The sequence below is a fragment of the Aquila chrysaetos genome, chromosome 7, assembly GCF_900496995.4.
Source record: "Aquila chrysaetos chrysaetos chromosome 7, bAquChr1.4, whole genome shotgun sequence".
NCBI classification, from domain to species: Eukaryota; Metazoa; Chordata; class Aves; order Accipitriformes; family Accipitridae; genus Aquila; species Aquila chrysaetos.
This window is the reverse complement of record NC_044010.1, coordinates 7,936,237-7,952,174: the sequence shown is the minus strand read 5'-3', so window position 1 is coordinate 7,952,174 and position 15,938 is coordinate 7,936,237. Positions and strand designations below refer to the sequence as shown.

The following is a 15,938-nucleotide window of genomic DNA, read 5'->3' as shown; positions in this document are numbered from 1 at the left end:
ATTTCTCACAAAGCACTTAACGACCTGGTGTCATCTGGCAAAGTTTCTCTGTGCAGCCTTTTTTCAGAGCTGGAGAAATAGTTCATTTCTATCAAATATTTCATATGCATACATAACAAGCCCCTTGCTTTGGCAATCATAGGCACATTTTAGGGAAGGTTCTACACATTCTTTAGGGTAAATACATTTTTAAAGGGCTTGAATCTATACTCAAAAAAAAAGTCTCTCAGCTCAGCAAACTTGAAATCACATCCTCAATAGGAAATTTGTGGTTTTGCATGGGCAGGGAGAGAGTACATAAGACTGTCAAAATGCTTGGAGATTCAAGCACATAGCTTGAAACAGCCTGAAGGCTTCCACTTTCTAGAGTCAGCCTAGCCTCAAAGAAAATTTTTTTATAAAAGAGAAATGCTTCCTCCATCAGATGCCCAAATTTAGGGATGTGTTCCTCAAAAGAATAATCACTTTTAAAAAAACCCTTCATCCAATAACATTTTATTTTTATGGCGGCTAGGCATAGATTTTAAAATTTTCATATGTAGAGACCAAACAGAGGTGTGTTTTTCTTATTGAAGTGCTTCAGGATAGTTAAACTTTGGCTGCACAAAAGTAGTACAGTACGAATTTTAAAAAGACTGAAAATATTTCTAATTCAAAAGAAGAACCCTCCCCAACCCAAAGAACTATTGAAATATCCAAGCACAAAATAGAGCCAGTTTTCTTAGAAAAAGTTCAGTGATTTAGACAAATGTTAAACCAAGTTGAAACCAACTCAGCAATTTTATTTCCTCTATTCAGCTTTTTCAGGTGTGACTTTATTAATACTGAGTCTAAAAGATGAATTAGCACTTATTTCACATTTTAATCAACTATTCATTAGTTTAGCTATCCTTGTCCTAGAAGCAATATTTTTCCCAGCTACATCTATTTAAAACAACATTATTTTAAGAGATATAAAATATATAAAATAATTGAATCATGAAAAGTTATGGCATATGGGACAGAAGTTTACAGGCTAAATTAAGATTTGACTGATGTTTCATTTAAGTGTTGCTACAACATACAAAACTGCTGAACACAGATATTGATGGACAGGTTTACCCAAGATCATAAAGGGAACTGCAAGCTTCTTATTCCTTTTTTTGATTGACCCCTGGCTCACAATAAATTCGTCTTGATTAAGAACATACTGTGTTACTGCTGAATGCTCTTGTTTTGAGTGCATCATACTAGTTTCACTGCAGCAGGAGCTAACTGAATGCTTCTTTTCTCAAATTACTTAGCATCATGAATTCTAGCATGGACATTTCAAAAGATTTATTTCTCATTGTGATGACTAACTCAAGTTCTCCATAATAGATTCACAAAGGGATTAGCAATTTTATGAGTTTATCAAAAGTAACTGTCTCTCAGCATTAATTGTAGCCTTGAAAGTCTATCATAAGTCATTGTAATATCTCAGATCTGAAAGAGAACCCTTCTTTACAAGTAGATACTTAGATGGATGTAGTTTCTTAATACTGTTTCTTCTAAATGAAAGTTAGTGCTGGTATTTTGCTTTTAGACTGAGCTATCTTTCTCATTGAGTAATTTATAAAACAAGACATTTCTGGGGTCAAGTTACCATGTGTGCCAGGAAGGTCTACATTTCAGTGCAGGACTTGGGTGCAGGATTTGTACCCACATTATTCAGGCACATAACTGCCAGTGAATAGTTCCACTGAACAGGAGTCAGGCCACCCACTGCTTGTGTAAGTCTGAGTACAAGTTTTATTTCTGTGCCTCAATTCCTGTTTGTGAAAACACGCTGATGATACACACTCCTTAGCATAGGAGTTAGGATGATAAACTGATTACTGTTTGTGAAGTAATGACATGCTGAAGGCTGCTTAGCAATACTCATTGAACTCAAGGATAGAGCTATACAAATTCTGTCTTAAAGAACTTACAATCTTGGTACTTAAGAGACGTCCACATTGCTTTACCTGATCTGTTTATATGTCCTGTGATGCTGATTCAAAGCAGCTTACAGCTACCTCAGTCAGTGGACTGACAGTAGTTAAAGTGAATCTTTTATGTAATACCTTTCACACTGGGGACAGATTTAAGTATATGCTCATATATAAAAGAAAGACCCAATAAAACATTTCACGTAAAATCAAAAGTCATATAGAAACAATACGAACTATGCTGTATTTGGGCTATAGGAATAAGGGATAGGAAAAATGAAGGCTCTTTGCACAAATAAATTATCTTAAAACTTGTAGGTGAATGGCACAACACAAAAAACAGGCCTTTAACAAACTCTGCTCGCGCTAACTCACATCCATAGACATATTGAAACACTTGCTGTCACTATATCAGGAAAAATTTGTGGTAGCGAGGGAATGAGGGAATTTACATCATCAAGGCTTGTCAAAGATTATTATCCAAAATTTACAGGTTTACTTGCAGAGAATTACTAATACCACCAGGAACTTAAATATGACCCAAAACTCCATAGACATACACTGTAGAAACCAGCTGTAACTATTCATGTTTGCCTGAGCTTAGCTCTACACCTAGCATGTCACAATTCTGGAAAGTAGAACAGGTTACAGGAAAGGTCAGAATTTGTTGAGCCTTAGGACCGATGGATTAGAAGTAAGAAAAAGAGCAGCTAGAGAGATCTGGATTATTCCTAGACTTAGACAAGTTAAAGATGGAAAATAATTTGATCATCCAGCCCATTTTCCTGCCAACGCAGTATTGTTCCCTGCAGTACATTTTCTAGTGCTTAGTTCTTGAAGTCCCTTGAGAAGGGAGATTCCAGAGTTTCCTTTGGACACATCCCGGCACACTCTGTCAGGGAGGTTTTTCCTCCCTCTGTTCAACCAAGCATTTCCTGTCTCTTCTTATTTCCTCTTCCACTCAAGAGTTGTTCCTCCTCCTTGGTGCCAGGGCTTTTCAGGAATGCAGAGGGGACACTCTGCCAACAGGAACAGATATTCCCAGAATAAGATATTGCACAGTATGGAAATCTATAGCAGACAATTTTAGGAGAACATTCCAGTAGCCTCCTTTTGTTCACTGCTCTTTGTGTGCCAGATGGGAAGAATGCATCTGAAAGGCACTTAGCCACCTTTGAACATTTTTAATATGATAATTCTTCAGTACGAACTTCAGGGAGAGTATCTGTTAAAACCAAAGCTTGACTGCCTCAGATCAGGTTAGAAGGACTGCTGAAAGAACATCCTGCAGTGAACAGTAAGTTCACCATACACCATGTCACTAGTGATTTGTCCCTTTAAATAAGCGGACATAAGAAAGAGGCCTGAAGAAAGAGCAGAAAAATGCGGAGATGTTCTTGACCCAGTGGTGACTGAATACAAAACTAACTATCTGTGCTGTATGAATGTACTCAGGACAGTATCACATATAGGTACAATATTCACACGCAACAATTACAGTCATGCTATAGATGTGGTAGCCCACACCAACTCATTCCAAGCAGTTCTGTTATTGACAGAGCAGTTGTGGGAAAAGATTTATTACCATTCAGCAGGCTATGTGCAAACCCAGCATCGTGAAATCCTTATGTGTGTTTGCGAAGAGATGCCTCTGCAGTTCCTGCAAAAGCTGTGGTTCATAAGGAACCACAGGCCAAATATGTCTTTAGACATCTAAAGAGTCGGGTGAAGACAGGAATTTAAGTGTGGTTTGCTAAGTGGAAGCATTAACCTTGTCAGATTGAGTTATATAGCCTTCTAACATAAGCAGTCCAAGTTTGCTGCCTTGATGAAAACATTGTACCATAGGTCATGATAAATATCATTCTTGAACTAGAAGTTTAGCTTTGCCTTGTAGGGGCCTAGATAGAGCACTTAGGAATATTTTCTTAGAAGAACAACAAATGTTAAATACCTTTTTGTTCTTTAAATTTGAGCAGGTGGACTTCTTAGTCTTTTGTCTTGCAAAACAGCTTGCAGCAGGGAAGGATTAAGTTTCCATTACCTAATTCAAAAGACTGGCCAAATATAAAACAAAAATTATGAAAGAATTTGGTTGTAATTCTGTCTGTCTCTTTGAAGGGATAGAAGTATTCTTGGATGTGTCCTTTTTTGACAGATTTATACTGATTACAAATCTAAGGGCAAAGTTGGAGTATTATATCCTCCAAACTGCCTCAGCCCCAATTTGTTCTAGTACTGTCTCTGACAGAATCCCTTTGACAGCAAGGGAACTACTTCTTTTAATGTAATTGTTCTTGAAGGTGTTTAAAGCATCTGGAATAGAAAAATAAATAGTTCTACAACTAATTTGTTTAAATCTGGAAAGTATCTATAACTTGTAACTTACACAAGGCAATGTAATTTTAATAAATCTTCTGCTTCTCCTTTAGAAAAAAAAGTACAGCAAGAAGAGGTGCATCAGTACCTTATTTCAATTAAAATTCAGAGAGCTAAATCAGTGTCTTCCTTTTCCTTCATATTTTACTGTAACTATCTTGGGTGCTGCTTACTTCAGCAGCATTAATTTGAGGAGTGAAAGCTAGTAAGTGAGAGTAAAGACAAGTAAACCTGGAGTAAAAAAACATGCTAAAGATTAGATCTAACTAAAGAACTTTTAAGGATATTCAAAAAGGAGAAAAGCAGAACAAAAGTCCTGTGAAATGCAAGATGTTTGTCCTGAACTACAGAAAACTGGATGATCACCAGTTGACAGCCAATTTATATTTTTAAAGATATGTGAGCCTTAAAAAAAAGGGGGAGGGGGGTTTAATTATGACACAAGTAGAAAAATATATACTTGTTGCTTTTAAGAGAGGGAAAAATCATTCAGAATATTTGGCAGTGCCGAACATAGGAGCATTCACAAATTAGCAACACTGTAATCATTGGTCGCACCAGCACACAATGCTTCCTGCTTTCAGCAATGCACTCTCTGGGAAGGGGCAGTAAGGGCCCATTGGGCACATCCATGCTGCTTACTTGGTGGTAAACTTAGGCTTCCCATGAATTCTTTCCCACTAAACTGTGGAAAGGCAATGCCTGGGAAAGCACTGGAAAACTTCTCCCATTTGAGTGGGGCAAGCTTCATCCATGCCACGGAGTGTTTCTGACAGCAAACAATAAGGTATCCTAAACCAAGTTTTAATCTACACCCTGACAGGCAGTCAAGTAAAGAACAACTATACACTTCCATTGAGGGATTGCAGTTTGGGCAAGCCTCCTGTTAGAGCTTCAGGTAGCTTCAGGGTGAAGACAGGACAATAATACTGCAAGGTCTTTAAGATCTACTCAATATTCTCTATCAGCAATGCTTTGTCATAAGGTTAAAAGAAAAAATACTTTCTATTGAATCAACAGTCACAGCAACTGGGAAAAATAAAAAAATAATAATAAAAAAGAATATCCTCTTCCTTAAGAGCTATGCATGTAAGTTACCTTCTGTAATATTTCTATCTATTCAGTCAAATGCACAGTCAAGCAGAAAACTTACCAAGAGAAGCACAATTCCCCTGAAAAGTCAGAGGGGAGAGAAGTCAGATTTGAGGACTTTTTCTCCTCTGTAAGCACCAAAACAGTCAGATATTTGTCTAAGCTTGTGCGAGGTGCATAAAATTGGAAGAGAGAAGAATTTTAGGCACTTATACCACTTCCACTCCCATACACAAAAAGAGAAAGCTTCTTTTTTCCTAGTTCTAGTCCCTTCTGCTCACAGAAATCAAATAACTTGTGTATCTGCTGATTTAGGAGTTAATCGTCAGAAAAAAAGAAAAAAAAAAGGCAAAATAACAGACACCACACAACCCCAAACACACCGTAATCAGAGTTTGGCAAGCATAAAACAGAGATATGGGTGAGCAATATAACACTGCTTAAAGCTAGCAGATTTGCACCCTAGCATATCCAAAATAGATGAAGCCTGTTTAATGAGCCAACCTATCACCTCTTAGAACACAGGAGGAACATTTTCTTGAGGTACATTTCCTGTTTTCCTGTCATTATCCTTTAGACAGGCAAGGGATTACGCTTCCTCCTCTAGTTGGGACTGATAATTCCACAGCCTAAGCTACTACTTTGATAAAAGCAGAGGAAAAAAAGCTTCCCAAGTCCAAATTCCCAAGAATAAGCACATCAGGCATCTTAACATACACTTTGCAACAACTTCAAAGCTCATTGAGTGCATCGCCTTGAAACAGTCCAGTGAAGAGGATGAAATCAAGTAAATATAACAAATTGTAATTTGTTTTTAATATTTTTTATCACATCTAAAATAACTTCTTTATAATGCAATTATGTTGTTTCTGGAAAGGCTCACTGCAGAGCCACATTATGAGCTGGTTCATTCTCTTTCCAGCCAGCAAAAGAATCTGTATTCACAAGCCAGAACACCTGCAAGGCAAGTGCCCTCTAATTCAGTTCTGAGCAACTTCAGGAACTTCATGACTCTGTATTCACACATGTGCAAAACGCTTTCTTTAATAAGCCTTGCAGATTTTACATTGAACAGAACAATTGAAAACCTCTGTGGCTCCGCAGTTGTTAGTATGTGCCTGCCAACAGAAGCCAGCTTGACATAAACCATTTCCATTTAAGCTTCAGATGATATTCCATGCCATATATTTCGTAGCTGCTGCCTCATTCCAGCTCCTTTAGCTGCTCTACATCATGGAAACCAACTCACTAGAAGTGCAATTTGTGGCAAGCAGGAGAGGCTATGAAAGCTGATGAAAACTTCACTGTTTTTTGTGCTGTCCATTGCAGCACCAGCTCAGCCCAAAGAGTTTTGTCAGGTCTTTTAGTAATGCTACTAAGGCCATAGCTCTCCCAGCTCTACGTACGGCAACACAAACCACCATCACTCTTTGGGTGCAAAATGCTTGATGATGGCACCTAACTGTGAGGAGCAGAGGGCTAGTTTTGATTGTGGAGGTCATAGCCAAGTCCTCTAACAAAAAATTCCAATGACCTTTCAACTCCCCCACAAAGCAAACATAGTATTACTTGCTAATAACACCTGGTCTCCCTGCCCTGTCAGATCTGACACTTAAGCTCTGCCAGCCACCTAACAGTTGCTAAAATAAACATACAGTACAACTGTAAGTACTGTTTCCACTTCTGCTCCACCCCCATTCTTGCTGTCAAGACAGAGTTTCTCCAAAAGAAAGAGGAAAAGAAACCCTGTAGCTTTTTTGACAGAGAAGGAAGACGTCAAGTTTGTATCTACTTTCAGTAATTTACCAAAGCTTACACAGCATGGAGTAATATTGTCCAATGATTTTGACATGAGTGATAGTATTTAGTTTAATGCGATCAGTCTCTGCAGAGTAATTTCCCCAGATACCAGTGTGTTTGATTGCATGATGTTCAGACTCCCTCTTTGTGTTGTCCGAGACGAACATTCCACTTGAGTGTTCATCAGGAGGACATATTTATCAGATACACTGCTTTCTCTTAATTAAGACTATTTTGAGATGTGAATTCTCTTAAAAGCATAAAGAAAGAAAAGCATACAGACCTGAACTCCAAACCTGTTCTCACACAACTAAGGTGTCATCTTTCCTTCCTTCCTTTTTAAACTATCTTGGATTTATCCTATGATTTCATGTCAAAGTTTTATAGTTGTCATCTATTTTGGAGATAGGATATACGGTTTCCTAAAGCAGGTTCCCACCTCCACAGTAAGGTCTATTGAACATTTCAAATGAAGTGTTTCTCTTAAACTATGTGTAAATTCATATGTGATAGTCCACGTTTGTTTTATTGGTTTGGTAGGGGAACTCAGATTCTGCTTTTCTTACGAGCATCTAATGGAAAGATTCCAATGCAGAAACACAGCTAAAGCAGCAACGAGAAGGCTTTATTATTTTGTAATTTATTTCCTGCAGTTAATTCCTTAGCCGATTTATCTGATTTCTGACTGATTGCACAGGTCACTGGACTTGCCAACACATTTTTTCTTTGAGTCACTTCCTTGCCAGACAAAAACCCCCAAAAAGTAGTCTTCAAAAAGGAAACAAGCTTGTCTTTCTACCTCCACTGCTGAATAAAAGACAGGGCAGGAAATAATTATAAGATGCAACAGAAGGAACATACGTACTTTTTGTGCATATGCACACATGTACTATATTCCATGAAGGAGATAATTTAATGCATGAAATTCTAGGAAATATTTCAAAACAAGTAATACTTGATTCTTCAGTCATGGATCAATACTTCTTTATGGCACTTTAAATGTATAATAAGAAAGCAGCCTCTGAGCTAAAGGCCTTTATATTCTAAACTAGGTCTTCTAGTCCTCCATCAGATGCCAATGTGATTCACAAACCTGTCAATGTTACAACCCACCCTTGAAAGTGAGGACAAGTCTTTTTTGCATTTAAAACAAAACACCCTGTTACCAGATACTCAGGTAATTTCCTATTATAAATGTAGCCAAAAATAAGACAGCACAGCTCCCACTGTGACAAGTGCTCCCTGAGAGAAGGCAAACATCTTCATAACGTGATAGGTACAGATTAGACAATGGTTTTCACATCATTCGTTGGGACACCATTCACAGTTTTCTATGAATATGAACCTTTGAAAATGTTAGCATTTATTTATTTCTACCCAGACTTCATTTTGCTCTGCTCATGAAACAGAGCAGTTTATTGGCATCTGTAAGATCTTAAATTTATTAAAGGATAAATCTATGGTGAATTTAAATGCTAACTCAATTAGGTTGTTTACATGGGGTCTTTGCACAATGTTTATGAGATGAAGTTTGAAGTGAAACCCAGACACATTCTGTTTCTGTTTTCTACCACAAAGATTGTAGTGCAGCTAGGAAACATACTTCAGTAAGTCACATCTTGGAAAAGAAAAAGATAAATGGCTAAAAATGCAATAATAGTAGGATATCGGGAAATAAACACTAACTGAGCTAGCAGACTTGTTTGTAGTCCTGCTCATAATCACTTCTAGTCCGTGTTCAGGATGTTTCTTCAGCTACCCAATTAAAAAAAAAAAAAAGACAATCACTTCTCTTGATGACATTACATCCATAACAAAGGCAAACAGCAACAGAATTAATTTGTGTTGCTGTCCTGTATTCAGCTGAGTAAGGCTACAGAGGTTGAGACTCCAGAAAGACAGGCATTTGCTATTTCAGCCTTTAGCTGATCAATAGCCCTTAACATTTACTTTATTTCAGATCTCAGAGTTCCTTGCAAACATAACAAACACCTACCAGTGCTTTAGTCTTGCAAGACAGGTAGCATTACACCAGCTTCCCCTGGTATGAAACTGGAATTGAAAGGGTCTAATTCCCTACAGCGTGCTCATGCTTATGTACTTAGAGTAGCAGAAACAGAGAGGATAAGCACCAACAATTCTACTGGTATCATTATACATCTGCAGTGGTTTTATTTGCCCAGATGTAATCACTACACATTCATACATAAACACCAAAGGAAAAAGGAGAAAAGGTTGCAATAAGTCATGAAATGCAATTCATTTGTCAAAATTAAGGCCCTTGATGGGTTCAAGATCTTTCCCTTGTGATTTTAACTTTTCGATTCATGCCTACTTTTTGGCCAGGATAAGAATGGTGTAGGAACTCATAGTCCAGTGCCTCTGTAAAGCAGAGGAGTGGGCTAGGTCCTACAAATATACTTACCAGCAGTGTTTGGCTCTGAATGTCTCTTGTTCCCCTACATTCCCACAGCTGGAAGATTTCAAGTTAGGACTTCATCTTGTGTCACAAGAAACACTGCCTTGTCTCCTCCACCTCAAGGCAGGGGTTTCCTACCTTGTAGAGGCTAAATCAGAAACAGGACCAAAATAATCCTTACCTGAAGCAACCTTTTAAAAAATATACTGGAGCAGCTATTTGTTGCATCCATTGCATTTGCAAGCCTATACTATTGCATTTTCAAAGTCACTAAGAATTTATTTTGAAGCAGAAGCAAAGGGAAAGATATCCAACAAGTCATCTGATTTATTGCAGTAACCCTCTTATATATGCCGAGTTAAAGTGATCATATGGTTGGCTGTAGAAATGCTAAGTATTTCAATTCAGTGGAAAGGTTTAAAGGAATAAGTGATACACATATGCTTTTGTAATTACATCAATATGTTAAAAAACCCATTTTTTAAAAAAGTGCTAAATCACTGTATAGTATATGCAAGCTAAACTAAGAGCTTACTTTAGAGAGAAAAGTGAAAAGTTATATCCTCCAGGCTAGATAGCAAAAGTTTTGGCACCTCTGAAGATCTGGAATGCTTCTACATGTAGGTGTGATTCAAAACAGTATACACACATTTCCAACAGCAAGATCTGTAATTCCTCACCATCCTACCAAAAATGCTAAAGGAGGCTAATAGTTCATATACTACCTTGGCTGAGCCTGTGTGTTCACTGGTGCCAGATACCATCCCTAATATTTTCAGCCTTCTACATGGACTTCAAGACTTTGTATCCAAGAAGTCCCTAATGCTGTTGTAGACAATGTTATTCTTGAGAAGTACTGCACGCAGGGCTTACTTTTCTTTTTATTGTTTTTTTTTTATAGAAAGCAATGTTTATCTCAGTATGATGTTTCCTTGTCTATCCATCTATTCCTCCCCTTCCCCTGAATAACTTTTGAGCTTGCTAGGCAATTTGAAACTCATCTTGAAAGAAGCCTAGAGTCTCAAAGAAAATTATATCCTTGCACAAGTTCCTGAAAATCAGTGGGCGAGCAGTGGGTAAAGACACAACTTGGCATCCTCACAGAGGGAAAGACAGACAAAATTCATCTGTTAGTCATTCAGTTTGGCCTCAGGAAAGTAAAGAATGCAAATCCAGAAGAAATCAAAATTCATTGGTTTTGCTGCTCTCATAGCAACTTGGACAATCTAGTTGGGTGATACAGTAATGGAACCATTTCGGATCCAATCCTGCTCCCTCATTATTGATTGAGGTAGGAAGAGAACCTCAGTGGAAATACAGTGAGACAATACAGTTATATTCTCCTCTGACACCATGTCTACCAAACATCAGTTTGTTTGCATTTTTTTTGTGTTGGTTGGGGTTTTTTTGGTCTGTTTTTTGTTGTTGTTTGTTTTTTTTTTTTTTTTTTTTTTTAAGTGTTACAGGACAGTTACATGTTCCAGAATAACAGATTGTTCTTTAGGGAATATCTGCTTTATGAGGCTATCCCTCAAGGACCCAGTTTAGACTAATGATACTGAAGACCAATGGTAAACACATAATTCAGTTCTAGCGAGCATTCCATTCCAGGGTGATCTTCACAGGAAAGGAAAAAAAAAAAATTAACTACATCATGTTTCATTGCCCCTAACTTGTCACGTAAAATCATCCCAGGATTCTCTTGTTGGCTAACTCAGACTACAGCTGTTGGGGTGTCATCAAAAGGTAACTTCCATTAACAAAGCAGATATTTTTCTGGTTAGACTCTAGACTAAGCAAAGGAGAGGTGAGAAAGGGAATTAGAGATAGCCTGGTCTAAAGGGAAAAAAACTCTAGGAATAGTCTAGTTTGAAAAAGCAGACAGGGATAGGAGTTCATATTCCATTTTGAAACTACCTTTTGCTAACATCATTGGTTTACAAACTGGATTAAGTTTTTAGCTACATGGATGTTACATTGGTTTTGAGCGTGACGGAAGAATTCACCAGCTTCAGTCCACTAGTTAAGTTTGTTTTGACTCAGGTTTCATCTTTCCTTGAGTAAAAGGATACAATGACCTACAGCAACTTGTGTCCTATGGGGAAAGAAGTGTTCCAAGCTGCTTTAGTGATCCGAATGCTTCTTTCCAAAACTTTTTCTATGGGTCTATTACATTCTGTGTAAACACTATGACAAAATATGAATCCTGATCATAAAAAATCCTAGCTAGAAAAAGGTAGTAGATAGTTTTTTTCCCTTCATTCGTACTAGATTGTTATCTCCTACTCTTAACAAAGTGTTTGTAATCGAAGTTTGTAATCAGAATTTTAGTTAAGTAGGTTCAGTCTTCAGCATGTTCACTGTTAGTTGTTTCTGATATTTGGCGTTCAAAATACAAATTGTCCTTATGGTGTATTTATTTCAAAGATATTTTCTTCTTAACTCAGTAAGGGAATGCTTAGCCTCTCATTTGAAGGGCCAGAAGTTGCCATTATAGGTTTAAAAGACTGCTTTCAGCTGGATTCAGCTGGAACTGGCTGCTACAAAGAATACATCCACCGAACACATTCATTGTTTAGAACTTGAGCAAAGAAGCCTAAAGACAGTCAAAGAATTCAGATGAACATTTCTGGAATGTTTGGGGTTTTTTTCTAGTATTTGACTGTTCTGTCAACTAGTCTAAGTCAGATATGGAGAGGAGAAAAAACAAACCAACCTGTTCAGAGAGACAGACTTACCAGGGTAGCTGAGTGAAAAAATAGGTTGTCATGTTAAGAATACCACTGAACATGGCATATCCAACACATACACCACACTGTTGCTATTATGCTGAAATAGCCATGTTCCTTGTCTAGCTTCCCTTCCTATGCACTGTCTGAATCCAGCATCCTGCCTCAGTGGCATATGTGCCCCACTGAATTAGTTAGGGGGAATGGTAATTATTCAGAGCTGCTTAATTATTTGTTCTTCTGCAGTGCACATACTAGTACCTGGTCCTTCCACCGCTCACTCATCTTCAGCAATGAGATTCAGCTAGTTTTCCATATGCAAAGTCCTTTTAATACTGTCCCCATCCTCACCATAGCAAATCAGGGACACATGTTGACTGGGTACAAGTCCAATGTTAAGATAAAGACAGAATTTGTGGAAGAACAGCCTGATATTTTGCCTTTTCAAAAGCAGAATGAGTCCTTTCCACTGCTCATTTGGTTTTCCTTCTGCACAACCTTCCATTTAGTAACACATTCTAATCTGCAAGACAACTTAAAGCACTTTGGATTTGGAATGAAACAGATGACAGAAAAACAGAGCAACCATTATTGTGGGCTACACGCATCCCACTGAAAGGAAAATAGATGCCAGTATCATGCTATTGACCAGCAAGATGACTGTGTACTAAATTTACTTGAAAGAACAGGTGAAGGAATCATCACTCTGTTGACAAAAAAAAGACTTGCCAGAAAAGTGCTGTACAGGTAGTAGAAACCTGAAAGTTTATCATGTAATCTACTATATTTACTACTATTAAAATACCAAATTCTATGTGTTTGGTTTTTTTTTTATTCAGTTCTGCTCATACATCTTAGGGATTGTGCTGGTTTTGGCTGGGATAGAGTTATTTTCTTCATAGTAGCTAGTATGGGGCTATGGTTTGGATTTGTGCTGAAAACAGTGTTGATAATGCAGAGATGTTTTCATTACTGCTGAACAGCGCTTACATAGAGTCAAGGCCTTTTCTGCTTTTCATGCCACCCCACCAGCGAGGAGGCTGGGGGTGCACAAGAAGTTGGGAGGGGACACAGCCGGGACAGCTGACCCCAACTGACCCAAGGGATATTCCAGAGCATATGGCGTCATGCTCAGCATATAAAGCTGGGGGAAGAAGAAGGAAGGGGGGGGACATTCAGAGTTATGGCATTTGTATTCCCAAGTAACCGTTACACATGACAGAGCCCTGCTTTCCTGGAGATGGCTGAACACCTGCCTGCTGATGGGAAGTAGTGAATGAATTGCTAGTTTTGCTTTGCTTGCGTGTGCGGCTTTTGCTTTACCTATTAAACTGTCTTTATCTCAGCCCACGAGTTTTCTCACTTTTACCCTTCTGATTCTCTCCACCATCCCCCTGTGAGGGAGGTGAGTGAGCGGCTGTGTGGTGCTTAGTTGCCAGCTGGGGTTAAACCATGACAGGGATTAAGCAAACTGAGTTAGTAACAGAACGCCTTATAAAACAGTAAAAAATCCTTTAAATTGTTAAAGTCCACAAATTTGGAAATAAACAAATAATTGCCAGAGAGTTTACCCACACTGCAGGAAAAAGATGAACTGGTCTTCAGACTGTCATAAGCAGTATTGCCTCTTACAGCAATACATACCTTTTAACACAATCTCAGAGTCCCTTCTGTCTTACCTTTGTGGCTTAGAATCTAAACTACATCCACTGCAGGCATAGTTCAAGATCTGTAATTTTCAAACATTTGTATTAAGTCCTTATGCTTTTACTAACATATGAAACCCATCCACATAGGGCCCAGCTTACCACTTTGCCTTCAGATAATGCTCCTAGTTACTTAAAAAAGGAACTTTGCTTAAGATGAACAGACTCAGGTACAGACACCTTTCACGACATCCACAAGTGCTTTCCCACCTGAGGTTATTTTCAAGAACACGATCTCAGTCCATACAGCAATATTAAGAGGATGAAAAACAGAAACAGGGAACCATGCTCTTTAAACTAACTCTTTAAAAATAGAGACATCATAACTATGAAGGTTTTATTCCTCATCACAGTATATCTTGTTATTAAATTCAAATGAGAAAGGGAAGGAGGCAGGTGGCATCAAAGCATTTCAAGAGTCTTTGGTGCAACATGGCTCTTCATGTTTTGTAAATCCACCTCTATAGCCCAGAAAAACATGGGAAACACCAGGTAGATTACCTTGCCCATAGGTTGGTAAAAGAGACCCCTTGGAGTAGGAACAAAAGCTACTTTTCTTCCCAGTCCTGGGAAAGAGACGGACATAGCAAGTAAGCACAATAGGTTTAGCTCCCTGTGCTCCATCTTCTACAGTCACCTGCTGAGGTGGCACTGGTAATGTTTGTGAAGTTGATATGCTATCAAAATTTATAGAGCTGTTGATCGTTTTCAAAGCTATTATTTTAACCTCTTCAAAAACTACTGCATTTGGGTTACATTTACTATATATTTTTCAGGGCTATTTCAAGCCTTCCTGAAATATGAAGTTCATAAGCAGATTTACTAAATAAGATGTAAAATTGTAATGTAATCGCCTGATTCCAGGAGATGGGGAGCTAAGCAATACCTTTGCAACATCTCTGCCTTCATTTTATTAACAGATACAGGGTGGGGAAAAAGCATATGCATGCATAGTATAGGGAACAGGAGAGTTGGCAAATGAATTCAGAAACGGTTAAATGCTCTCCCTGCCTCCCACACCCCCCACAAAAAACCCCAGAACTTTTTAGGGGTCTAATGGTACAGAAAAAGCAGGGGGTTTTAACTATCAACACTTTTAAAAACAGAAAAGAATTTCAGATAACTTTGAAGACATTTTTAAACTCAAGCAAATAAATTTGTTTTTTCATTCCCTTTTATTCATACGCATCTAAGTCCCTAGTAAATAAAGAAGTTCATTTCATAGACACAAAGATACAGTATATACCTCAAGTATTAAAAGAGAATCTTTCCTCAGTTAGTGGTTTTTTCCCAAGTTGTGGTATAGCAGAAAATGATATCAGCATGAATCTTTAAAACCATTTTTATAGATATATATGCACTCATTATTACTTTTCCCCCAGAAGAATTACACATCAACAACAAATACAAACCCACTTCAAAAGCTTTAGCGTTCCTTCAGGTTCAGAAACTCATACTTCGATTCTCACTGTCTCCTTAAGAGTGACAGAGGGGGGGGGGGGGGGGGGGGGAAGAGGTCTAAAAAAATATAGCAGGAATCAAGAGCACTTACCACTTGGAAGAATGAGGTGCAGCAAGCTGCAGCCAGCTCCAAAATGGCCCCTCTAGGACTGTAGCTTCTTGGCTCTACCAATAATGAAGAGAAAGCCACAAAAAAGCATAGTGGGGGAAAAAACTTTTTGTTGCAGTCTTGCCAATTTTCAGATATGGTATTTTTCATTAAGAGCTAGATGTCCGCAAGAGACTATATGATTTTTGCATTTAGAAACAGAAAAGAAACAAAAACAAACAAAAAGAACCAAAATATTTTAAAATAAACCATATTTACATAGAAATACAAGCACAAAGTATCAAACAATCCCAC

The 15,938-nt window shown here is 38.0% G+C and overlaps 1 protein-coding gene and 1 long non-coding RNA gene across 6 annotated transcripts in view; one reads left to right on the top strand and one right to left on the bottom strand.

Annotated features, from left to right (window-relative positions):
- Positions 1-15,938, top strand: part of COL8A1 (collagen type VIII alpha 1 chain) — a 93,898-nt gene that overhangs the window by 21,910 nt on the left and 56,050 nt on the right. The gene's annotated exons all lie outside the window — the stretch shown is intronic.
- Positions 1-15,938, bottom strand: part of LOC115343694 — a 216,492-nt gene that overhangs the window by 179,757 nt on the left and 20,797 nt on the right. The window contains exon 4 of the long non-coding RNA XR_003924246.1: positions 15,627-15,700. This is a non-coding gene — a long non-coding RNA (uncharacterized LOC115343694). The remainder of the gene's footprint in view (positions 1-15,626; positions 15,701-15,938) is intronic.